This window comes from the organism of the source record quoted next, unplaced genomic scaffold, assembly GCF_019419815.1.
Source record: "Pyrus x bretschneideri cultivar Hongxiangsu unplaced genomic scaffold, Pyrus_bretschneideri_v1 Contig100, whole genome shotgun sequence".
NCBI lineage: Eukaryota > Viridiplantae > Streptophyta > Magnoliopsida > Rosales > Rosaceae > Pyrus > Pyrus x bretschneideri.
This window is the reverse complement of record NW_025999392.1, coordinates 391709-416953: the sequence shown is the minus strand read 5'-3', so window position 1 is coordinate 416953 and position 25245 is coordinate 391709. Positions and strand designations below refer to the sequence as shown.

Below are 25245 nucleotides of genomic sequence, written 5' to 3'. Positions count from 1 at the left end.
TTTTCTTCAAAGGTCAATTCTTTTTCTAAAAGAAAACTGTATGTTACACAAATTTATTGAATTAGAATCAAACTAATGAGATTACAGCCAAAATTTAAAACTAATGCACAAAATATATTCGAGAGGCCAAAAAAATATAAAAGTAAATAGGAAAAAAAAGTTTAAATGTCGAAACATTTTGTTATACTAAGGCCGTAAAGCCCTTGGATAGCTTGAAAATCTTTACCCTTATTCATTCTTCACTCTCAGTGTACTATGCTACACATTAACACAATAAAACATAATCAAATTATTAATTTGCGAAACAATAAGAAATGGGAACTGTTACTTTGCATTCTCATTATTGCAGATACCTAAGAAATTAATATAAATCAAAAGATGACAAACCTATTACTTTGCATTCTCTTTATTGCAGATACCTGATAATTCCCATCATTAGAAACTCTTACTTCGTAAAAACCATATGTATGTAACCTGTAAGAAAGTAATAAGAAATGAACTAAACTGTCACTCAAGAAGAAGAGTAGAAACAAATCCATTAGTTTTAAGTATCGTAACACAAAACAACCATCAACCCACACCAGGGGTAAACTACCCATCCTGGCATAACTCCAACACCGCAAGAAAGATGTTAATAAAATATTAGTTCCAATACATCATATTTGCTACTATCATTTTTAGGATTCATGTGGTTTTCCATGAATTGTAAAGCATGTATATACAAAGTGAGGTTTGCCAATACCCCCACCTATTTCCAAGTGTGCCCTGGTGTGTTTTTTCCTCTGAAACATGCAGTTTTTTGTTTTTTTTTTCTTTTACCTGTATTATTCCCACCATCAACCAAAATGGAAGGAAAATTGACAAAAAAAAGCTATCCTAATACCTTTTAGGAAAACTTCAACCACAAAATAAGGACTGCATTTTGAACCTATGAAAAGAAGAATAACCTAAAATACATTCACGATTATTACCTGAAGCTTTCTAGCTTTCTCTAAAGCTTTCTGCCTTATCAATTCCTTTTCCCTTGCCTGCGTAAATATTAAAAAGTTTAAATCAAGTTCTTCTGAAAATTAAATAATTCACATAATTATGTAAAAGAGCATCTTATTATTTTGAAAGCAGTTCAGGTGGGTTCTATACCAACGAATAGCTTGAAGCATATCAAAGTTAATAAGTCTTAAGAGGGGTGAATAAAAACTAAGCAAAGAGAGAAGGTATTGAATGATCAATGATAAGAATTTGGTCACCTTATTTGATCAATGCCAATGATCCTGAAGCGAGTGTCAGGTGCATTAAAATTTGTATAGAACAAAGCTTGAGAAGCACACATCTATGAATGTGTGAACACGAAAAATTCCTAAAAACAAGAAACAAGAATAACGCGTACAAAATAATATTTTTGTTGTTTAATGATTTTGGGGTTACGATCTCTTTGTAATTTGATCCTCTGATTCTATTTCCGTAAGATGTAGATTTGTTGATCCAAGGGCCGTCGAGGCTTGATCTTGGATGAACAGTTGTAAGTTTCTTCAAGGGCCTTTGTGGCTTTGATCTTGAAGGTTGATGGAAGTTTCTTCAAGGGCCTTCAGGGCTTGATCTTGAATGTTGATGGATGAGTGGATCTTCAAGGGCTTTTGGGCTTAATCTTGAAGAACGATTGGATGTGTGGATTTGTTGAGATTGTTGATCCAAAGGGTCGTTGGGGCTTGATCTTAGGATGAACGGATGATGACTTTCTTCCAGGGCCGTCTAGGCTTGATCTTGAATAATGGTTGTGTGGATTTCTTCAAGAGCTTTTGGGCTTGATCTTGAAGGTTGATGGATGAGCGGATCTTCAAGGACTTTTGGGCTTAATCTTGAAGAACGATTGGATGTGTGGATTTGTTTGTGCTGTTGATCCAAAGGACCGTTGGGGCTTGATCTTAGGATGAACGATGAACACTTTCTTCAAGGGCCGTCGGGGCTTGATCTTGAGTTGGTGGAAGTTCTTCAAGGGCCGTCGGGACTTGATCTTGAAGGAGGATTTGACGAAGAACGAAGAGTGCTTTCTCCATTCTTCGGGATTCTTGGGAATTTGGGGGTTGGATGCTTGAGAGCTTTAGAGTTTCAAAGCTTCAAGGATTTTGGATGTGTGGGGAGTATTCTCTTCCATTTTGGGAGTAGAGAAATGTATTTGTGAATTGGTCTTTGTTTGTGAATTGGTGTTGGTCTGTCTAGAGAAATGTATTTGTGAATTGGTGTTTGTGTGTTTGGGAATTGGTGTTGGTTTGTGAATTGGTTTTTGTTGTGAATTGGTCTTGGTTTGTGAATTGGTGTTTGTGTGTGTGTTATCTTCCAATTTGGGAGTAGAGAAATGTATTTGTGAATTGGTGTTTTTTCCTCTTGATGGAGAAGCCTATTTATAGGCTTTGAGAGTGAATCACCACCATCCATTTTTTTGGTGAAGTGAGTGGATGTTGTAGGTGATAAGAGCATATTTAGGCAACTTAGTTGGCTTGTTCTTGTGCATTTACGTTGTTATTTCTTAGTTCTTTAAGTCTTTTAAGTTATTTTCGTATGTTTTCAGGTTCTAAGGGCTAAAGGAGTAAAGAAGTGCATTTTGGAGCCTTTTGGAGCACTTTTGGGCTAAGGATGCATAGCTTATGCTTGGAGCCAAAGTGTTGGGCGAAATTGAAGGCCTTGTATGCACTTTAGGACATAAAACAAAGGGCCCATTTTATGCACTTAAACCCTAGCCCTTTAACCTTGCAGCCCTATTCTGATTTATTCACTTTCATTCATATTTTATTTCACCCTAATTCACCCTCACCGTCACCCCACAATCATCTCAGCCATACCTTTTATTTTTACCCTAAGCTACAAGTCGTCACTTCTCCTCTTTCATTCTATTCTATCATTTCAAATTTCAATTAGCCATTCACCCTAATTCCCTCTCAGCCGCAAGTCCCCATCCATATTTCACCCTAAGCCTTCTAAAAACCATCTCAGCCATTCACCCTAATAATCCTAGTTCCACAAGAAGCCGCACCATATTCATTCACTTCTCATTCATTTTATTCAGCCACCTTCACACACAAAAACCCCAAAGCCGTTACCCCCATTCTTTCCCCCTTCATTATTGCAGCCACTCCATTCCACACCTCCATACACCTTTTACCCTCCATTGCAGCCACCAACCAACCTAGCTGTCACCCACATGCTCTCCCATCATCATTCCCTCTTTAATCCATTCAGCCACATGCTTTCCCATTTCATTATTCAGCCACATCCATGCACTCTTCATGATGGCAGCCACATTCTCTCCCTAGCTGTCATTCCATTCATATTCCCTCTTTAATCATTCAGCCACCTATAAATAAACATCCATTGCAACCACAAAACATCCATTCATACAGACTTCACACCATCAAACAATCCTTTGAGCCGTGCATAACCCTCCATTCCAGCAACAATCCTTTGAAGCCGTGGATGCCCCTTCCATTTCCAGCACTCCCCATCCCTCCAAAACACTACCTTACCATCACACATCCATTCCTCCATACAAATACCACCCCAAAATCTGTCCTTAGACCTTGTGCCGCAACAAAGAGGAGGAGAAGAGGGCCTAAATGTTCATGCAATTCAAGTTGAGTTGCTGGAATTTTTAGGTGTTTCCTCTCCTTGATTTCAATGGTTAAATTTACTTATCTTTGTCTTGTACGTATAAGGAACTAAACCCCCTTTTGCTAAGGGTGGATTCGAAACCATGATTATATATGTGAAATAAGTTGATTACTTCCAGTTATCGTTGTATAAGTCATGAATACAATTTGCTTAACCGTTTGATTTAGAACTTATTCTTATATGTTGATTGAGAGTGCACGCTTAATTTGCATGCTTGAATTTGGTGCTAGGATATAAGTTTGTTTCACCTAATCGTTATGAATTTATATTCACAAGTAGTGAAGGTCACTAGTCACGATCATGTTAAGTAGATTCCTGGCAAGAGTATCATGCTTTTCATAGTTACAAATGCCTTGTCGATGCTTATGATTTCCAAAGAACGTAATGATTCTAACTTGTATCTTTATCATGCTGTTCATATAGAGAACTTGTTAGGAATAATTTGTTTGCGATGCATATTAATCCAATTCAATGATTCTAAGGAAATCTGAAGGTTAATTTAAGCGGACCTAATTAACTTGGAGTGTCGAGGTTCATAACTTATTGAATTGATAACTGGAAATTGATTTACGTTGCATATATTTCATGTGTGGAGAAGAACCCCTTAGCTATTCCATCATCCATTGGTCTATCACAATTTGTCTTACAATCTGTCCATTTAATTTAATTTCGTCCAAACACAATCCCCCCATATTTCGTTAAGTCTTAGTCATTACAATCTATCTTATTTTGTGTTTTTAAGTATTTGGAGTCTTGTGGACTTGTTTTGAGTTTTTGTTAAGTGAGTTAAGTGTTTTAAAGGTTAGTTTTATTTATTTGAGTCAGTTTAAAGTGTTTAGCACCCCTAATTAATCCCCGGTTAGAACGATCCCTACTTACATCATTACTACAATTGTCACAAATAGGGTTTAATTTGTGTGTCACATTCTTAACGCATCAAATTTTGGCGCCGTTGCCGGTGATTAGCAAAGTTGCTAATCCCTTGTCTTGAGTCTTGTTTAAATTGTTTGGTTTCTGTTTTGTTTTAAATTTTGCACCGTGTGTATGTGTTTTGTTTTTGTGTCGTGTGTGGCAACTTATTTTCTTATTTGTGCCGAGTCTATTAAGTTGGTTACTTATCTTGTTTGCTCTTGTGTGTAGGTACTAGTTTATGACCCGTAGCTCACAACCTGTTCGTGAGCATATCTCCGACTTTGATGGCGATTTCGAGAGGACTTTGAGAAGGAACAAGAAATTGCAAGAGTCTAATCCTCCTAGTCCCGAACCTGAAGTAGAAAAGCAAGAAGTTGAGGTTGAAGAGGAGACCACGACAAAGTTTGAAGAGGAAGTACCATGGCAGCGGACAATCGAACCATCAAGGAGCTTTCTGCCTCGGGTTTGGCCAATGCAGCCCCTCTTTGCATCCAATACCCCAATGCAGCCCCTGAGAAGACCGATGAGTTTGAGTTGAAGTCCAGTTTGCTACATCATATACCCAAGTTCCATAGGTTATCAATGGAGGAGCCCAATAAGCATTTAAAGGAGTTTGAAGTAGTATGCTCAAGTATGACACCGGTGAATGTGGACAGCAACATATTGAAGATGAAGGCTTTTCCTTTTTCTTTGTTGGAGAAGGCCAAGGATTGGTTGTATGAGTTGGCTCCCGGAACTGTCACATCATGGGAGAGTATGAAGCGAGCCTTCTTGGAGAAGTTCTTTCCGACATCACGAGTCATTCTTCTTCGCAAGAAGATTAGTGGAATTCAACAAAGCCAAGGTGAATCTTTTCCAATTTATTATGAACGTTTTAAAACTCTTGTTGCTTCATGTCCACAGCACCAAATGAAGGAGGAGCTACTTCTTCAATATTTTTACGAAGGTCTTTTACCACTTGAACGGCAAATGTTGGATGCATTCGCGGGAGGAGCTCTAGTGGACAAGACACCCAGGGATGCCAAAATTCTCATTGCTAATCGAGCACTCAATGCACAACAATATGAAGGTGTTGGGCAGAGAGACACCCTACGGCCACATCATGTAAATGAGGTAAGTTCTATTTGTGAGTTACAATCCCAAATGGCTAACCTTACGTCTATGTTGTCGCAGTTTGTTGAAGGCCCCAAAGCGCAAGGAGCTACAATCTGTGGTGTATGCTCCATTCAAGGACACCAATCTGATCAATGCCCTCAATTAATTGAGAATGGAAGGTGGGAATCTGCCAATACCGTGGGTTATGGGAATCAAAACCAACCAGGGGGTGATCCTTTCTCCAATACTTACAATCAAGGATGGCGTGACCACCCAAATTTCAGATGGAGAGATGCACAACAACCTGCCCAATAAAGTGGATTCCGACAATCCCCGGGTTTCTTTCCAAGGCCAATGGCACCACAACCACATCCTCAAGCACAATCATCCCAAACCAACTCAGGTACGTCTATGAATGATGATAAAACATATCAATTATTAACCAAAATGGCACAGGAAATGCAGAACCAAGCAAAGGAGGTTAATGAGCTAAAGAAGCAAATGGGACAAATGGCCGAATTTTTGGGACAATTTCGTGAAAATGGTAAGTTACCAAGCACTACGGTGGTCAATCCAAGGGGTGGTTTCGAATCTGCAAAAGCTATCACCCTAAGAAGTGGAAAAGAAGTGGGAAGCAAAGCACATGAATCTGCCCAAAACAAGAAAGATGAGAAGATACAAATTGAAGAAGATGAGCAATCCTACCCCACGGCAAGTGTAGCACCACCCAAGCCGCAACCATCTAAGCCTTCCCATCCGTCCATCTCAAGTAATGTTGTCCCAAATGTTGTGATTTCGAACACTAATCTGCCCAATGTTCCTTTCCCTCGCAGATTTGCATAATCGAAGAAGGAAGAAAGCGAAAAGGACATTTTGGATACCTTTCGAAAAGTCCAAGTAAACATTCCTTGACTTGATGCCATTAAGCAAGTGCCCAGGTATGCAAAGTTTTTAAAAGAGTTATGCACAACTAGGAAAAGAATTTCAAACAAGGAAGTTGTGAAAGTAAGTGAAAATGTATCTGCGGTTTTGCAACGAAAGTTACCTCCAAAATGTAAGGATCCAGGGAGCTTTACGATGCATAATTGGAAACAATAAATTTGAACAATGCATGTTAGACTTAGGTGCTTCTATTAATGTCATGCCATATTCCATTTATACATCTATAAACCTTGGTGAATTAAAACAAGATGGCGTTATAATTCAATTGGCCGATCGTTCTAATGTTTATCCCAAGGGAATCCTTGAAGATGTTTTAGTGCAGGTCAATCATCTCATCTTTCCTGCAGATTTTTATGTCTTAGAAATGGAGGATTCGAGCCATGATCCATCATTGCCATTCTTGCTAGGCCTGTCCGTTCATGAAAACAGCTCAAACAAAGATTGATGTGGCCAAGGGAGCACTAACAATGGAGTTTGGTGGTGAAATAATTAAATTCAATGTTTATAACTCTATTAAAAATCCTAACGATAGTCATTCTTGTTTTGTCGTAGATGTGCATAAGGACAAAGGGCCGAAAGGAACCACACTTACCACGAAAGATGTATCAAGCACCACCATTGAAGAAGAACTTGGAGTGATTGCCCTACAACCACCCAATCTGGCCGAAACTTCAAATGGGGACATTGTTGATAGGGCTGCCGATTTTGAGCTTTCACTACAATATGTTTGTGAGTCGCCAAGCCCAATTCCAATTCCCATTTCAACTAATAGGTTGTTACCTTCTTTGGTGCAGGTACCCAATTAATTTCAACGTGGTGGGAGCATTTATATGGATTTTAGGAACCCAACCACCAAAATCAGGGAGGATCACTATCCCCTCCCATTTATTAAGCCGTACTACGAGAACTTTGTTGAGCATGTTGTGAAGGAGATCCCATTGCATGCTGTGGATCCTAAGTGAGAAAAGAAGGTCTCATCCGGCTGCAAGACGTAAAAGAAAGCGCTACTTGGGAGGCAACCCAATACACTGAATAAAATAAAGCATGTCCATTGATCTCCGAGAAATTACAAGTGCGTACAAAAAAAAAAAAAAAAAAAAAAAAAAAAAAAAGAAAAAGATGAAGCTTTCACAAAGGTTGTTCACGTGAAGGCCCACTACTTGGCAAAACTCCAGGAGCGGGAGGCATCGAAGATAGATCATTCGAGGCCTCAATACTTGGTGGAACGCTAGATGACGAAGGAAAAAGGTGCCTCTGGAAGAAAGCCGCAAGCCTTTGACGGTCACTTTGAATTCGACCTTCAGATTCTTGCAGCTGATCAAGTTTCCTTTTCATGCTCGTCGAATAATTATTTGCAAGCACGTGCAAACCTCTATTCTCGCGCTTAAGCTGTTTGATCTCTTGCTTAAGATTTTCCACCTCCGCCATCAATGATTCAACTTGACGGGATCGAGCAAGTAGGCGTTGGCCCATGTTGGACACAGAGCCCGCACACTAAACACTGAGAGCTAGGGACTCTTGAACGGACAACTCATCGGACCGTCCTGAAAGCAGCCTACTATCTTTAGGAGTGAGGAGGTTCCTAGCTACTATCGTAGCTGTTGTTGCATTCGTTATCACGGAGTCTTCACCTGTAAGAGGGTCATTAGAAGATAAGAAAGACGAGACATTACCCTGACGCGGCGCACCCGTATCACTGCTGAGACTCAAATCTAAGCAAATGTCAGATGGGTTAGCCATTTTCAAAGATGTTAAAAAAGAAGGGTTGGATGGAGTAAAATCTCAAAGGGCCGGAGACGATTTTCACGAATAGGGCAATCTTCAAAGTGTGGATGTTAGAGGTGATCGATACCTCTATAAAAGGAGAGGTGACACAACCACCGATTCAAAAAAATTGAAAAGACACCACTCTTCAAATCTTAAAAGCCGGATTTTCCTGCGTAAAGTTCGTCAACACTCTTCAGACACAATCTCGGCTTTTCAGATAACGCGTGCAACTTTGTCAAAAGATCTCTAACAAAGTTGAAAACGCGTGGAGGTCATTATCCCAACTACACACTTTTGCCGACAAGCGTGGGTGACAAAGCCGCAATCTCGGCTTTTCAGATAACGCGTGCAACTTTGTCAAAGATCTCACACTTTTGCCGACAAGCGTGGGTGACAAAGCCGCATCCGCACTACTACTTGCCATTACAATTCCTATATACGTCAACATTCATGGCAAGGCATACATCCAAAAACGTATGACTTTTCTTCTCGGCCGAGAATGTAGCTGCAACCAAACCTCTCAACATGCTCAATTTTCTTCTTCCCTTGAGAACACCTATTCAACCATTGATGTACCCCCAAAGAAGATACCAAATGCTTGGAGTACAGATGAGGCAAGAGGAAACGGTAGATCGAAGCATGTGGAGACAAGCGCAACAAATATATGTGCTGATTCATTCGCTACTTCTTCAAAAGCAAAAGGTATCTCATATCATGCTCTTTCCCTGTCTTTTCCTTTGTCCTTGTTCTTACTCGCATGACAAAGAGAAAGAGAGCAATCAGCCGGCACTTGGAGTCAGTCTTCCGATCTGGAACCGACTACCTGGAATCTATTCCCTGGTTGCTTACCTAGCGTTGCTCTCGAGTAGTCATCTTCAACGGTTGATACACTTCCAGAGAACGGACCACATCTGCTTGGAGAACAGCTAAGACGAGTGACAATGAAACATCAATCTTATGGATCGTCAGCAAACGCAACAACTGCATATGCTGAGTTATCCTCTAACCCTCTTCAATACGAATTGGAAAGATTGAACAAGGAAACAGGTTATCACCTCCACCTCGTGCTTGCCTGCCATGTGTCTGAATCCTGAAACCGCTCATGGTCCTATTTTCACTCAAGATCAAGCCTCGATGGCCCTTGAAGAAATCACAAGTCCGATTAAAAATCAAGTGTTCACCACCCTTGAATCAAATTCAACTCCAGATAAAAGGAGTAAGTTCAGACCTTCGGAGGAGACCAAAAGAATCCTCCAGCCCAGTTCAAGATTAAGCCTGTGGAAAATCAACGATTAGGAGGAAACCAGAAAATCTTCTAGTCAAACTCAAGATCAAGCCTCAATGCAATCATCAAGGAGAAGATGGAATTTACACTCCATAACCAGATTTGCGTCCCTAAACTCTTCTCTTTGTTAGTTACATTCTGCCATGTTTAGTATGTTTAGTTGCTGTTTATGTGTTTACTTTTATTTGGTGTGATTTTAGGCTTAAAACATTGAGGACAATGTTTGATTGAAGTGTGGGGGGATAACTAAGTATGTTGAGGCAAATTCGCGGGATTTTATCACCTATAACTTCCAATGTTGTTCCTTGCTGTTTTTAAGTGTTTTTAAGCTATTTTAGAGTGTTTTAGAGTGTTGACTTAAAAATCCGAAAATACCAAAAAAATTTGAAAATTGTTTTGAAAAACCTAAAAAGAGTTGTTTTTGTGTGTTTGTTTGTGTCGTAGGTCACCTTCCAACACAATGATGAGAATTTGGTTTTTAATTGCATGATGTTGTGAAAGAGAATTATAAACATGGATGGAAGTTTGATATATTCTTGGTTTATACTTGGTTATAGTTGTTTATGAATTCATGTTTAATCCCAAAAAAAAAAAAAAAAAAAAAAAAGAAGTTTTTGTAATATGCTTGAAGGAAGGAACTTAGAATAACATTACAACCCTGAGAGACTTGAGCTTTAAACATTCTTTGGAGAGTATTAATCTGTGATTCTTGTTTTCAAACTCGTTGCATGATCTCATTATTCTTGCTTGGTTGCTAATTAGAAGGCATTTCATCATTTAGTTCCAAATGCTAGAACTTGCATCCATTCCATTCAAAGCATGATTGCATAATATATATCAAGATGAAGTGTGTAGTGAAGTCATCAACCAAACAGCCAACCCATGTACTATATATATATTGTAGGTCATAACCCCCATTGAGCCATTGTTAGTCTTTGTTCTTTGTTTACCCATATCATCCCCACCTAGCCTAGATTAGGACCACCCATACCCTTGTTCTTGAAGCATAGTAAGCATGACTTAGAGGGAATCCTTTTGAATATGCAAAACAACAAGTGTGAGGGAATTTGTGTGTGTGTGTTGATATGCCACGAAAAGAAATAAGGCATGAAAAAAAAAAATTCATGGAAAAAGAAAAAGAAAAGAAAAAGTTGTGAAAAGAAAGAAAAAGAGGATGAAATAAGTGAAAATAAGCTCACATGTTTGTAGTAGTTGAAAAAACGGTCCAAAACGTTGAATATGGCCCTAAGAGTTGTATGAATTTTCCCCTTCTGTGTCTAAGTGAGTTTCTGCAATCATAAGTGATTCTAAGTGTCAAATTTCATTACTTTGCTTGCTATTGCTTAAAGAACATTTGTTATCCTTACCTTTCATTGTTAGCCAATCACCTTTACCCCGTTACAATCCTTATGCTTCAATCTTGATCATTATGTTTTCAATAATGTGGAGTTTGGAATTGATGTAAGCATATGGTGTCCTTGGTTCTCGCATCTAATTGGTAGCATTCCTTTCATGAGATCTTATTCATATACATTCCAGAAAAGTGCTTTCCTTGTTATAAACATATGTGAGTGTTTAGTTTCATATTTACATCAATTTTCTCACATATACTTAGTGTAGGGTGTGTAATCAGAAAGTCTGTGTGAAAATAAGAGAGTATCTTGTAAGGAATTAAATGATTTCTCTAAGGCATGTTACTACATTCAAATGTTGTTTTAAATTGATTAAATGAGAACTAGTAAGGAGTGATTATGATTACGTATGTGCCTAAGCATAAGGATGACTAAAATCTATGTGAGTAATGTTCTTGAACATGTCATGTGCATTAAGAATCCCTGAGACCATTGTTGGAAGGTTTAGGTTTTGATTTGTTTTTCTGTTTTGCTCGAGGACTAGCAAAAGCTAAGTGTGGGGGAATTTGATAGGAGCATATTTAGGCAACTTAGTTGGCTTGTTCTTGTGTATTTACGTTGTTATTTCTTAGTTCTTTAAGTCTTTTAAGTTATTTTCGTATGTTTTCAGGTTCTAAGGGCTAAAGGAGCAAAGAAGTGCATTTTGGAGCACTTTTGGGCTAATGATGGATAGCTTATGCTTGGAGCCAAAGTGTTGGACGAAATTGAAGACCTTGTATGCACTTTAGGACATAAAACAAATGGCCCATTTTATGCACTTAAACCCTAGCCCTTTAACCTTGCAGTCCTATTCTGATTTATTCACTTCCTTTCATATTTTATTTCACCCTAATTCACCCTAACCGTCACCCCACAATCATCTCAGCCATACCTTTTGTTTTTAACCTAAGCTACAAGCCGTCACTTCTCCTCTCATTCATTCTATTATATCATTTCAAATTTCAATCAGCCATTCACCCTAATTCCCTCTCAGCCGCAAGTCCCCATCCATATTTCACCCTAAGCCTTCTAAAAACCATCTCAGCCATTCACCCTAATAACCCTAGTTCCACAAGCAGCCATACCATATTCATTCACTTCTCATTTATTTTATTCAGCCACCTTCACACACAAAAACCCCTAAGCTGTCACCCCCATTCTTTCCCTCTTCATTATTGCAGCCACTCCATTCCACACCTCCATACACCTTTTACCTTCCATTGCAGCCACCAACCAACCTATCTGTCACATACATACGCTCCCATCATCATTCCCTCTTTAATCCATTCAGCCACATGCTTTCCCATTTCATTATTCAGCCACATCCATGCACTCTTCATGATGGTAGCCACATTCTCTCCTTAGCTGTCATTCATTCATATTCCCTCTTTAATCATTCAGCCACCTATAAATAAACATCCATTGCAGCCACAAAACATCCATTCATACAGACTTCACACCATCAAACAATCCTTTGAGCCGTGCATAACCCTCCATTCCAGCAACAATCCTTTGAAGCCGTGGATGCCCCTTCCATTTTCAGCACTCCCCATCCCTCCAAAACACTACCCTACCATCACACATCCATTCCTCCATACAAATACCACCCCAAAACCTGTCCTTAGACCTTGTGCCGCAACAAAGAGGAGGAGAAGAGGGCCTAAACGTTCATGCAATTCAAGTTGAGTTGCTGGAATTTTTAGGTGTTTCCTCTCCTTGATTTCAATGGTTAAATTTACTTATCTTTGTTTTGTACGTATGAGGAACTAAACCCCCTTTGGCTAAGGGTGGATTCGAAACCATGATTATATATGTGAAATAAGTTGATTACTTCCAGTGATCGTTGTATAAGTCATGAATACAATTTGCTTAACCGTTTGATTTAGAACTTATTCTTGTATGTTGATTGAGAGTGCACGCTTAATTTGCATGCTTGAATTTGGTGCTAGGATATAAGTTTGTTTCACCTAATCGTTATGAATTTATATTCACAAGTAGTGAAGGTCGCTAGTCACGATCATGTTAAATAGATTCCTGGCAAGAGTATCATGCTTTTCATAGTTACAAATGCCTTGTCGATGCTTATGATTTCCAAAGAACGTAATGATTCTAACTTGTATCTTTATCATGTTGTTCATATAGAGAACTTGTTAGGAATAATTTGTTTGCGATGCATATTCATCCAATTCAATGATTCTAGGGAAATCTGAAGGTTAATTTAAGCGGACCTAATTAACTTGGAGTGTCGAGGTTCATAACTTATTGAATTGATAACTGGAAATTGATTTACGTTGCATATATTTCATGTGTGGAGAAGAACCCCTTAGCTATTCCATCATCCATTGGTCTATCACAATTTGTCTTACAATCTGTTTTCTTTACAATCTGTCCATTTGATTTAATTTCGTCCAAACACAATCCCCCCATATTTTGTTAAGTCTTAGTCATTACAATCTATCTTATTTTGTGTTTTTAAGTATTTGGAGTCTTGTGGACTTGTTTTGAGTTTTTGTTAAGTGAGTTAAGTGTTTTAAATGTTAGTTTTATTTATTTGAGTCAGTTTAAAGTGTTTAGCACCCCTAGTTAATCCCCGGTTAGAACGATCCCTACTTATATCATTACTACAATTGTCACAAATAGGGTTTAATTTGTGTGTCACATTCTTAACGCATCAAATTTTGGCGCAGTTGTCGAGGATTAGCAAAGTTGCTAATCCCTTGTCTTGAGTCTTGTTTAAATTGTTTAAATTTTGGCGCCGTTGCCGGAGATTACCGTTTCCTCCTGCCTCATCTGTACTCCAGATATCTGGTATCTTCTTTGGGGGTACATCAATGGTTGAAGATGAGTACTTGAGAGCTGGGTTGGATAAGCAATCAGGGAAGGGATTCCAGGCAGTTGGCTCCAAACGGAAAGCTTGATTCCAAGTGCCGACTGATCTCTCTCTCTCTCTCTTTGTTTTTCAGGGAAGAAGAAAACTGAGCATGTTGAGAGGTTTGGTTGCAGCTACATTCTTAGCCGAGAAGAAGAGTCATGCATTTTTGGATGTATGCATTGCCATGAATGTTGACATGTATAGGAATTTTAATGGTCGTTGGGATAATGATCTCCACGCGTTTTCAACTTTGTCAGAGATCTTTGACAAAGTTGCACGCGTTATCTGAAAAGCCGAGATTTTATCTGAAAAGTCGAGATTGTGTCTGAAGAGTGTTGACGAACTTTACGCAGGAAAATCCGGTTTTTAAGATTTGAAGAGTGATGGCGAACTTTACGCAGGAAAATCCGGCTTTTAAGATTTGAAGAGTGGTGTCCCTTCAATTTTTTTGAATCGGTGGTTGTGTCGCCTCTCCTTTTATATAGGTATCGATCACCTCCAACATGCACACCTTGAAGATTGCCCATTCTTGAAAATCATCTCCGGTGTATTTTATCTTAACGGCCCTTTGAGATTTTACTTCATCCAACCCTTCTCTTTTAACACCTTTGAAAATGGCTAACCCATCTAACATTTGCTTAGATTTGAGTCTCAGCAGTGATACGGGTGCGCCGCGTCAGGGTAATGTATGGTGCCCGTCTTTCTTATCTTCTAATGGCCCTCTTACAGGTGAAGACTCTGTGATGAAGGATGCAACAACAGCTACGATAGTAGCTAGGAACCTCATCACTCCTAGAGATAGTAGGCTGCTTTCAGGACGGTCCGATGAGTTGGCCGTTCAAGAGTCCCTAGCTCTCAGTGTTCAGTGTGCAAGCTCTGTGTCCAACATGGGCCAACGCCTACTTGCTCGATCCCGTCAAGTTGAATCATTGATGGTGGAGGTGGGAAATCTTAAACAAGAGATCAAACAGCTCAAGCACGAAAATAGAGGTTTGCACGTCCTTGCAAATAATTATTCGACGAGCATAAAGAGGAAGCTTGATCAGCTGCAAGAATCTGAAAGTCGAATTCAAAGTGACCGTCAAAGGCTTGCGGCTTTCTTCCAGATGCACCTTTTTCCTTCGTCATCTAGCGTTCAACCAAGTATTGAGGCCTCGAATGATCCATCTTCGATGCCTCCTGCTTCTGGAGTTTTGCCAAGTAGTGGGGCTTCACGTGAACAACCTTTGTGAAAGCTCCTTTTTTTTTTTTTTTTTTTGTACGCACTTGTAATTTCTAGGAGATCAATAGACATGCTTTATTTTATTCAGTGTATTGTGCTAAATACAAATAAAACATATATATCACCAAGATGTGTTATTTCCTTTCTTTCTTTTTTTTTTTTTTTTTTTTTTTTTACTTTTGCAAGTGATGCCGTGCACTTTCCTTCCCTTATTTTCTTCTTTGCAATAATTTTGTTGCCCTTTTGTTTTTTTTTTTTTTTTTTTTGGTGATTTTGATGATGATTTTGCCGTACACAGTTTATGCTCTTGCGGGCCAGGAGCGTTTGGTGCCTTTTGCAGTTTCAACTCGTGCAGGCAAGGAGGGTTTAGTGCCGTTTGCAGTTTCAGCTCGTGCAGGCAAGGAGCGTTTGGTTGTCACCTTTTAGGCTCGTGCGAACGAGGAGTTTGGTTGTCACCTTTTAGGCTCGTGCGAACGAGGAGCTTTTTGAATTTGTCAAACGATCTTAGAGAGGCATTCCTTGCAATCTTCATAGCAAGGAGTCTTGACTGAGTGATTGAAGAAGTCTTTGGGGAAAAAATCGCGCATCGTGATGGCAACGGACGATCTTTGTGTCATAATTTCATCATCCTCAACACTTTCATGTAGCTTTGAAGGTTGACGGTAGCTGCTTTGCCCCCTTTCCGATTGGTGAACTTGTGCAACCAATAGACACGACTTTCCTTCAGACATCCATAGTGCTGATGAAGAACCCTATTGGCCATTTTGGGGTGTCATCTTGTGCGCCTCAATAGCATGCTTTGGTGCCCCCAGCAAGGTCAGGTTGATGACCGACTCGCGCCTTTGATGCTGCTCTTGCTTGCTTAGTGGTATCAACTTTGCAGCGGCATGTTGAGGAGTGGTTGTGGCACCAATGGATGCTCCATTTGTGGCGGAAGTGCTCATGCTTCTTCCCTTGGTGGTTGCAAGAACGGCTTGTCCCTTGCTTGATGCCATTGATTTTGGAGGTGTTGTTTGGTTTTCTTGAACGGAGAAAAAGATGAGAGGTAGAGATTATCCCACCGGGCGTGCCAAATTTGTGAACACGAAAAATTCCTGAAAACAAGAGACAAGAATAACGCGTGCAAAATAATATTTTTGTTGTTTAATGATTTTGGGGTTACGATCTCTTTGTAATTTGATCCTCTGATTCTATCTCCGTAAGATGTAGATTTGTTGATCCAAGGGCCGTCGAGACTTGATCTTGGATGAACAGTTGTAAGTTTCTTCAAGGGCCTTCGTGGCTTTGATCTAGAAGGTTGATGGAAGTTTCTTCAAGGACCTTCAGGGCTTGATCTTGAATGTTGATGGATGAGCGGATCTTCAAGGGCTTTTGGGCTTAATCTTGAAGAACAATTGGATGTGTGGATTTGTTGAGGTTGTTGATCCAAAGGGCCGTTGGGGCTTGATCTTAGGATGAACGGATGATGACTTTCTTCAAGGGCCGTCGGGGCTTGATCTTGAATAATGGTTGTGTGGATTTCTTCAAGGGCTTTTGGGCTTGATCTTGAAGGTTGATGGATGAGCGGATCTTCAAGGGCTTTTGGGCTTAATCTTGAAGAACGATTGGATGTGAGGATTTGTTTATGCTGTTGATCCAAAGGGCCGTTGGGGCTTGATCTTAGGATGAACGATGAACACTTTCTTCAAGGGCCGTCAGGGCTTGATCTTGAGTTGGTGGAAGTTCTTCAAAGGCCGTCGGGGCTTGATCTTGAAGGAGAATTTGACGAAGAACGAAGAGTACTTTCTCCATTCTTCGGGATTCTTGGGAATTTGGGGGTTGGATGCTTGAGAGCTTTAGAGTTTCAAAACTTCAAGGATTTTGGATGTGTGGGGAGTATTCTTTTCCATTTTGGGAGTAGAGAAATGTATTTGTGAATTAGTCTTTGTTTGTGAATTGGTGTTGGTGTGTCTAGAGAAATGTATTTGTGAATTGGTGTTTGTGTGTTTGGGAATTGGTGTTGGTTTGTGAACTGGTTTTTGTTGTGAATTGGTCTTGGTTTGTGAATTGGTGTTTGTGTGTGTGTTCTCTTCCAATTTGGGAGTAGAGAAATGTATTTGTGAATTGGTCTTTGTTTGTGAATTGGTGTTGGTGTGTCTAGAGAAATGTATTTGTGAATTTGTGTTTATGTGTTTGGGAATTGGTGTTGGTTTGTGAATTGGTTTTTGTTGTGAATTGGTCTTGGTTTGTGAATTGGTGTTTGTGTGCTTCCAATTTGGGAGTAGAGAAATGTACTTGTGAATTGGTGTTTTTTCCTCTTGATGGAGAAGCCTATTTATAAGCTTTGAGAGTGAATCACCACCATCCATTTTTTTGGTGAAGTAAGTGGATGTTGTAGGTGAAGTAAATGGAAATGGTAGGGTGAAGTAAATGGAGTTGGTAAGGTGAAGTAAGTGTGTGAGGTTGGTGAAGTAAATGGAGTTGGTAGGGTGAAGTAAATGGAGTTGGTGGGTGAAGTAAATAGAGTTGGTAGGGTAAAGTAAATGGAGTTGGTAGGGTGAAGTAAGTGTGTGAGGTTGGTGAAGTAAATGGAGTTGGTAGGGTGAAGTAAATAGAGTTGGTGGGTGAAGTAAGTGGATGTTGTAGGTGAAGTAAATGGAGTTGGTAGGGTGAAGTAAGTGTGTGATGTTGGTGAAGTAAATGGAAGTTGATAGGTGAAATGAGTGTGTGATGTAGGTGAAATAAATAAATGTTGTAATTTTAATACCTTGGTTAACATTTATTTCACTGAAATTTCGATGTCTACATAATGATAATAATAATGTTGGATTTTTTTTTCCTGTTAAATGGAATGGCGATAATTTGATTTAGTAATTAGAATATCTAACACATTGTAGTAAAAAAGTTTAGAGCGCAGACAAAGCATTTAAAATTTATTGAAATACAATGTGAATTTGGTGGACTTACAAAGAATGTAATGACTCACAAAAGTATAAACATTTTGGAATGGAAATTATCAAAAATAAACAACAGAAAACGTTAAGTCATCCAATATTAAGATAGCTTTTTTTCTGTATTGTATGTACGTTGTAGTATTGGATTGGACTATTCAGCTAGTAAATAATGGATTCACCACATTTATAACTCAGGAAATGCAATCCACCATCAAACTTCTATTCATTAAATAGTGGACCCTATATCTTTTGCTAATGAATATTCAAAGTATTTGGCGATAAAATAATGAACAATGGAATAGATTAGTCATCAATTAATTATCAATTAAAAATAATATTCATTAAAAATGGGGTTTCTGCAACTCTAGATTTTGCAAATATTGATAAGTGCCGAAAGATAAGTGGTGGAGATATAAACAGAGGTTAATGGTCCAGCTCGGCAGATCAGTTTAGAGGTTAGTGTTTGTTAGCCTGTTAAGTATGTGCCGTGAGAGTTAAGCAAGGTGATTAGTTGTTGTTTAAGTTGGTAGCTCTCTCTCTTTCTCTCTGTTGATTAGTTAATTCATTCATACAATTACAAAGCAATTATTATATCATTCTCTCTTTAAAATTCCTCTTCTCTTCTGTTTACTCTACATTTCTCAAATATTTCAGCATAGTTAATAGCAATCGTCACACCATGTCAATAATAATTACCAAATTTTATAAGGAATTTCAAGAGCATTTGTTGATACTCCACAGCCGATAAGGCAAGCCAAGTTTGGGAAGGCTGGATTCTCACCTTCTCTGGGCGTGGTAATACACAGCAATCATCATGAGAGAGAGGGAGAAAGCGGGTATTAGTTGAGCGCATTTGAGTACTGTATAATGGTACAAAATCAATTACATACTTGGAATTAGATAAACATCTTCCAATGGTGCAAACTGCAACTTGAACGAATCCAGAATAAAATGAAAATAATTACCGAACATGGGAATAAACCATAGTTTCTCAAACGGTATATTCAACCTGCATACATACATTTCCAAGTAAATTCATACCCAACCCAAACTTCATACAGTATCATGAATTACGCAAAACACACATAACCATCTCGTCCCTTGCATCTGAAACCCTGTTTTTCTCCTAATTCATAACACAATGGCAACAATATACTCAAATTCTAACAACAAATTCTCCAAAAAGAAAAAAAAAAAAAGAAATCAGAAGAAGGTAAATTAATTTACCTGAAAGTTCAAATCTTTTGGGGTTTTGGGTTCAGTATAAATACCAGAGAGACGAAACCCAAAAGAAAAATTACTCCCATTTTTTTCAAAATCCCAACAGCTCCGATCATTACAGAAGGCTCCAATCTGCGAAATACAGTGAAATTTTCGAAAACGCCAGTATTGGGGAAGATGAAGGAGCTCTTGAATTCAAATCTCACTCGTCAATCGTTGGAGAAATGGATGAGCTGCGAGAGAGAGCTCGAGAAGATGGAGCAAAGGCTGAGAGAATCAGGACAGGAAACAGGCCAAATTAGCATAAAATTATGGGGAAAATTAAAAAATAATGACTTGCCTGGTAAAACAAAAGGTTTTAGGAGGTCGTGGATACCCTACCAAATTTGATGTGGGTGTTGGAAGAGAGAATCTGACTGTGATTGGTCAGATCAGAGGACGAAGAAGAGAGGAACCTTTGAGAGAGAGAGCTGGCTTCGGCTTTTGCATCCTCCTTCCCATTACGCGATGATCAACACGTACACAACACCGGTAAAATTGTCATTTCACTGTGCAATACAGAAGATTAAGCTGTTGCTAAATTTGTGTCTAAAAAAATTATTATTTTTTATGCATTTAAAATATAATAATTTATCCTATTATTAAAAAAATAAAAAAAACAAACCCATCTTCTTCCCCGACCCCTTTCCCTTCCCTGCAACCCAAACCCCTATCCCATGATGCGAGAATTATACGCACACAAATTAACCCTCTTTTTGACAATTGTAGTATAGATATGTAAGTAGGGATCGTTCTAGACCGGGGATTAGGAGGGCTTGCTAAAACCTCTAAATTGACTCAAAAACATAAAAACAAGGTTAAAAACGTTCACAAAGACTCAAAGGACTCAAAACAGGTTCAAAAGACTCAAAACTGCCTAAAAACACTGACTAGGCAGTTTCTGACCTTAAACACAAATTTGGACGAATTTAAGATTATAGGTTAATTCAAAACACTCTAAAACACAAATTAAGACACTTTAACACTAAACTAGACTCAAAGAATGCAAAACTAAACACTTAAAACACTAAAACAAGCCAAAAGACTCAAACAGCACCCAAAACACTCAAAACTGCCTTAAAAACACTTTCTGGGCAGTTTTGAGCACTTTGACTACTTTGGACGAAATTGGGTGATAAAATGAAACAAAACACTTATAAACACAAACTAAAACACTTTCTAACTAATTTGGACATTAAAGTAAGGGGGGGTTGAGTTTGGACGAAATTAAACTAATTGCACAGATTCTAATTAAAAACAGAATGTAAATATGAATGTGATGGATTTGAATGGATGGGATGAAAAGCTAGCTAAGGGGTTCATCTCCACATATGTTATACTTGCATAATAAAACGATTTCCAATTGCATTTCAATAAATTATTAAACTCATCACCCCGGGTTAATTAGGTCCGCTTAAATTAACCTTCAAATCTTCCTAACGTTATTGAATTGGATGATTGCATACGACAACCCAAAACATTTCCCACAAGTCCCCTACATGATTGCATAATAGAGATACAAGCAAGAATCATTACGCTCTATGAAAATTATAAGTGTTGACGAGGCATTCGTTACTATGATTGCATGAAACTTATGCCAAGAATTCGTTTAACGCGATTGTTTAAAAGCAACCTCCACTACTTGTGAATATAAGTTCGTAACTATTAGGTGAAACTCACTTATATTCTAGCGTCATATTCATGCATGAAAATTAAGTGTGCACTCTCAATAAACATACATAAATAAGTTATCAATCAAATAGTTAAACAAATTGAATCCACAACTTATGAAACGCAATTAGAAGTAATCAAATCAAAATGCAAGCATAAACATATATTTCGAATCCCCCCCTAGCCAAAGGGGGGTTTAGTTCCTCATACGTACAAAACAAAGAGAATTGAAATTAAACATTGTAATCGAGGAAAACAAACACCTAAACATTCCAACAACTCAAACTTGAATTGTATGAACGTTTAGGCACTCTTCTCCTCCTCTTCGTTGTAGCACAAGGTCTAAGGATAGTTTGATGGTGTGGATGTGTGTTTGAATGAATGAATTTCTGAAATGGAAGAATGTATGAGAATGAATGGGAATGAATGAATTGTGGCTGCAATGGATGCTTATTTATAGGTGAAAATGAGGGAATATGACAGCTAGGAACTTGGTGGAAATCTGAAATGGTGATGGGAGATGCATGTGGCTGATTTATGCATGTGATTAAAGGGTAATGACATCTAGGTTATGATGATGAATGCATGTGCAAAGTTGGATGAATGATTATGGGTGCATGTGGCTGATTTATGGTGCAATGATGAAAGGCAAAGTGCATGTGGCTGATTTGTGAAGGGAATGCATGTGGAATGAATGTGTGAATGATGGCAGATTGTGTATGTGAATGATTAGGGTGAATGTGCATGTGCTTTGACAGCTAGGTTGAATAAATTAAAGGGAGTGCATGTGGCTTGGCTGGAATGATTGGAATGCAATCTGAAATGGGATGTGTTGGTGTGAATTTCTGGTACAAAGGGCCTCCTTTGGTCTTCAATTTCGTCCATCTACTTGGCTTCAAGTATATCCAATCCATTTAACGCCCCAAACTACTCCAAAATGCACCAAAATGCACCATTTTGCATACTTTGCCCTTAGAACCTGAAAACACACAAAAGAAGCATAAAGGACTAAAATAACTAAAGAAACATAACGTAAATGCACGAGAACAAGCCATTTAAGTCGCATGAATATGCTCCTATCAAATACCCCCACACTTATCTTTTGCTAGTCCTCGAGCAAAACAGAAAGAAAAACAAAACAAAACGAAACGAAACAAAACAAGTAAAACACAACCTAAACCTTCCAACAATCGTCTTAGGGATTTTCAATGCACATGACATGTTAAAAATCATCATTCTCACAGATTTTAGTCGTCTTCACACTTAAGTACATTCTTAATCATAGTCACCACATACTATTTCACAATTAAGCATTTAAAACCATGTTTTGAATGTAGTAACATGCCTTAGAGAATTTGCTCAATTCCTTACAAGATATGCACTCGATTTTCACTCAGATTTTCTAACTACACACCCTAATCTAGTCATTTGTGAGAAGATTAATGAAAACGAACACTCACATATATATATCACAAAGAGAGCAATTTCTGGAGTTAATAAGCATGTTTAGATATGATCTCATGAATGGAATGCTACTACTTAGACGCGAGAACCAGTGACTCCATAAGCTCATATCAATTCCAAACTCCACATTTTGAAACACATAACACTCAAGATAGAAGTCAAAGGGTTGTAACGGGGCTAGGGTATTGGCTAACAATGAAAGATAAACAAACATTCTTAAAGCAATAGTGAGCAAAGTATTGAATTAGGCACTTAGAATTCCCTTAAGAACGCAGAAGTCAACTTTGAACACCCAAGGGAAAATCACACAAAACTTAGGGCCATATTCAACTTTTTAGACCCTTTCTTCAACCATCAACACTCGTGAGTTCATTCTTACTTATTTTCACTCTTTTTTTTTTTTTTTTTCTTCTTTTCTTTTTTTTTTTGAATCTCAAAACATACATATAAACGTAAGAACAAACTTTTACTCCCCCACACTCATTTTCTTGCATAATGTAACTCAAGAGGAATTCATTTAAGTCATGCTCACTATACTTTAAGAACAAGGGTATAGGAAAGTCCTACTCTAGGCTAGGTGAGGAAAATGTGGGTAAACAAAGAATAAAGGCTAAACAAGGCTCAACGGGGTTAAAACTTACAACATATATGAAATATGGGAAGTAAGGCTATTTGGCTATGGTGGTGGTTACACAACTTCATCTTGATATGTGTTATGCAATTCAATGTCATGCTTTGAATGAAACGGATATAAGTTCTAGCATTTAGTTCTATCATGATATAATTGCATTCTAAGTAGCAACCAAGCAAGGAATAATGAGATCATGCAACAACTTTAGAAAACAAAGAATCACAGATTATAACTCTCCAAAGAAGGTAATGGCTCGAGTCTCACAGGGTTGTAGCGTTTGTTTGAGTTCCTTCCTTCAAGCATGTTACAAAAACGAATTTTTCTTTTATGATTGCATGTGAAGTCATACATTATAACCATAACCAAGCATATACCAAGAGTAAATCAAACTTTTCTCTATGTTTATAACTCTTTTTAACAGTCATGCAATTACAAACCAAATCCTTATCATTGTGTTGGAAGGTATCCTAAGACACAAACACACAAAAACGACTTAAAACACTCTTTTTAGGCTTTTCAAAACATGTTTTTCAAATTTTTATGTGATTTTCGGAGTTATAAAACAAAACATACTAAAACACTCTAAAACATCTTAAAAACACCTTAAAACAGCAAGGAACAACATTTGAAGTTATGGGTGATAAAATCCCACGAATTTGCATCAAATATACTTAGTTACCCCCCCACACTTAAATCAAACATTGTCCTCAATGTTTTAAGCATAGATTCACACAAAACATAAGTAAACACACAAAAAGCAACTAAACATACTAAACATGGCAGAATGTAGTTAACAAAGAGAAGAGTTTAGAGACGCAAATCTGGTTATAGAGTGTAAATTCCATCTTCTCCTTGGTAATTGCATTGAGGCTTGGATCTTTGTGATTCCACAGGCTTACTCTTGAACTGCGCTGCTCCCATCGTTGATTTTCCTTTGTGCTACTCTTGAACTGGGCAGCAGGCTTCCTTTGGTCTCCCCCGAAGGTCTGAGCTTCCTCTTTTTTTTCTGTTTCTTTGTTCAATCTCTCCAATTCGTATTGAAGAGGGTTAGAGGATAGCTCAGCATACGCAGTTGTAGCTTGTCTCCACATGCTTCAATGTATCATTTTCACTTGCCTTACTTGCTCCCCTTTGCAGAAGTGGTCCCTTCTCTGGAAGTGTATCAACCGTTGAAGATGACTACTCGAGAGCAACGCTAGGTAAGCAATCAGGGAAGGGATTCCAGGCAGTTGGTTCCAAATTGGAAGACTGACTCCAAGTGCCGGCTGATTGCTTCTTTCACTTTGCCATGCGAGTAAGAACAAGGACGAAGAAAAGGACAGGGAAAGAGCATGATATGAGATACTTTTGCTTTTGACCTTGATGATATGAGATACCTTTGCTTTTGAAGAAGCGGTGAATGAATCAGCACATGCTTCCATCTACCGTTTCCTCCTGGGTCATCTGTACTCCAGGCATCTGGTATCATCTTTGGGGAAGAAGAAAAAATTGAGTATTTCGAAAGGCTTTGCTGGGAGTGCGCCCTCAAAAGTGAGGAAGAGTTGGGCATTTTCTTCAGGTTTGCCTTGCCATAAAAGATGAAGGTCGACATATATAGGGATTTCCCAATAGCAAGTGGTGGTATTGTTCTTTTACCCTTGTCAACAAACGTTTTGATCCCGCAAATCCGGCTTTTTGAAATAGTGACGCCTCTTCGATTTCTGAACGACGCCTCTTCGATTTCTGAGCAGGCGCCCCTTCGATTTCTGAGCGACGCCCCTTCGCTTTCTGAACGACACGTAGTAGTGCGGATGCGGCTCTTTTGACAAAGCTGCATGCGTTTTCTGAAAAGTAGAGAAAGCGTCGTCGAACTTTGCGTTTGTCGGCTAAAGATGTGTAGTTGCGATGATGGCCTCCACGTGTTTTCACTTTGTCAGAGATCTTTTGACAAAGTGAACGCGTTTTCTGAAAAGCCGAGAGATCGTCGCCGAACTTTGCGCAGGAAATTCCGGCTTTTTGAATTGGTGGACGCGTCGCCTTGGCTTTTTATAGAGCTACCGATCACCTCAAACATACACACTCTGAAGACTGCCCATTTTTGAAAATTGTCTCTGGCCCTTTGAAATTTAACTTCATCCACCCCTTCTCTTGAACACCT

At 38.7% G+C, this 25245-nt stretch overlaps 1 long non-coding RNA gene across 7 annotated transcripts; it reads right to left on the bottom strand.

Moving 5' to 3' along the window:
• On the bottom strand, window positions 1–19974 carry LOC103942883. Of its 7 annotated transcripts, none has more exons than XR_007252752.1 (6): window positions 19685–19974; window positions 19048–19570; window positions 18779–18942; window positions 972–1028; window positions 388–474; window positions 1–258 (listed from the first exon to the last, which is right to left on the bottom strand). It is a non-coding gene; the product is annotated as an uncharacterized LOC103942883 (long non-coding RNA). The 7 variants fall into 7 exon arrangements; XR_007252755.1 differs by having other exon boundaries at window positions 420–474; XR_007252750.1 differs by having other exon boundaries at window positions 1–474; window positions 19048–19208; window positions 19310–19570.
• Between the last annotated feature and the right edge of the window lie 5271 nt (window positions 19975–25245).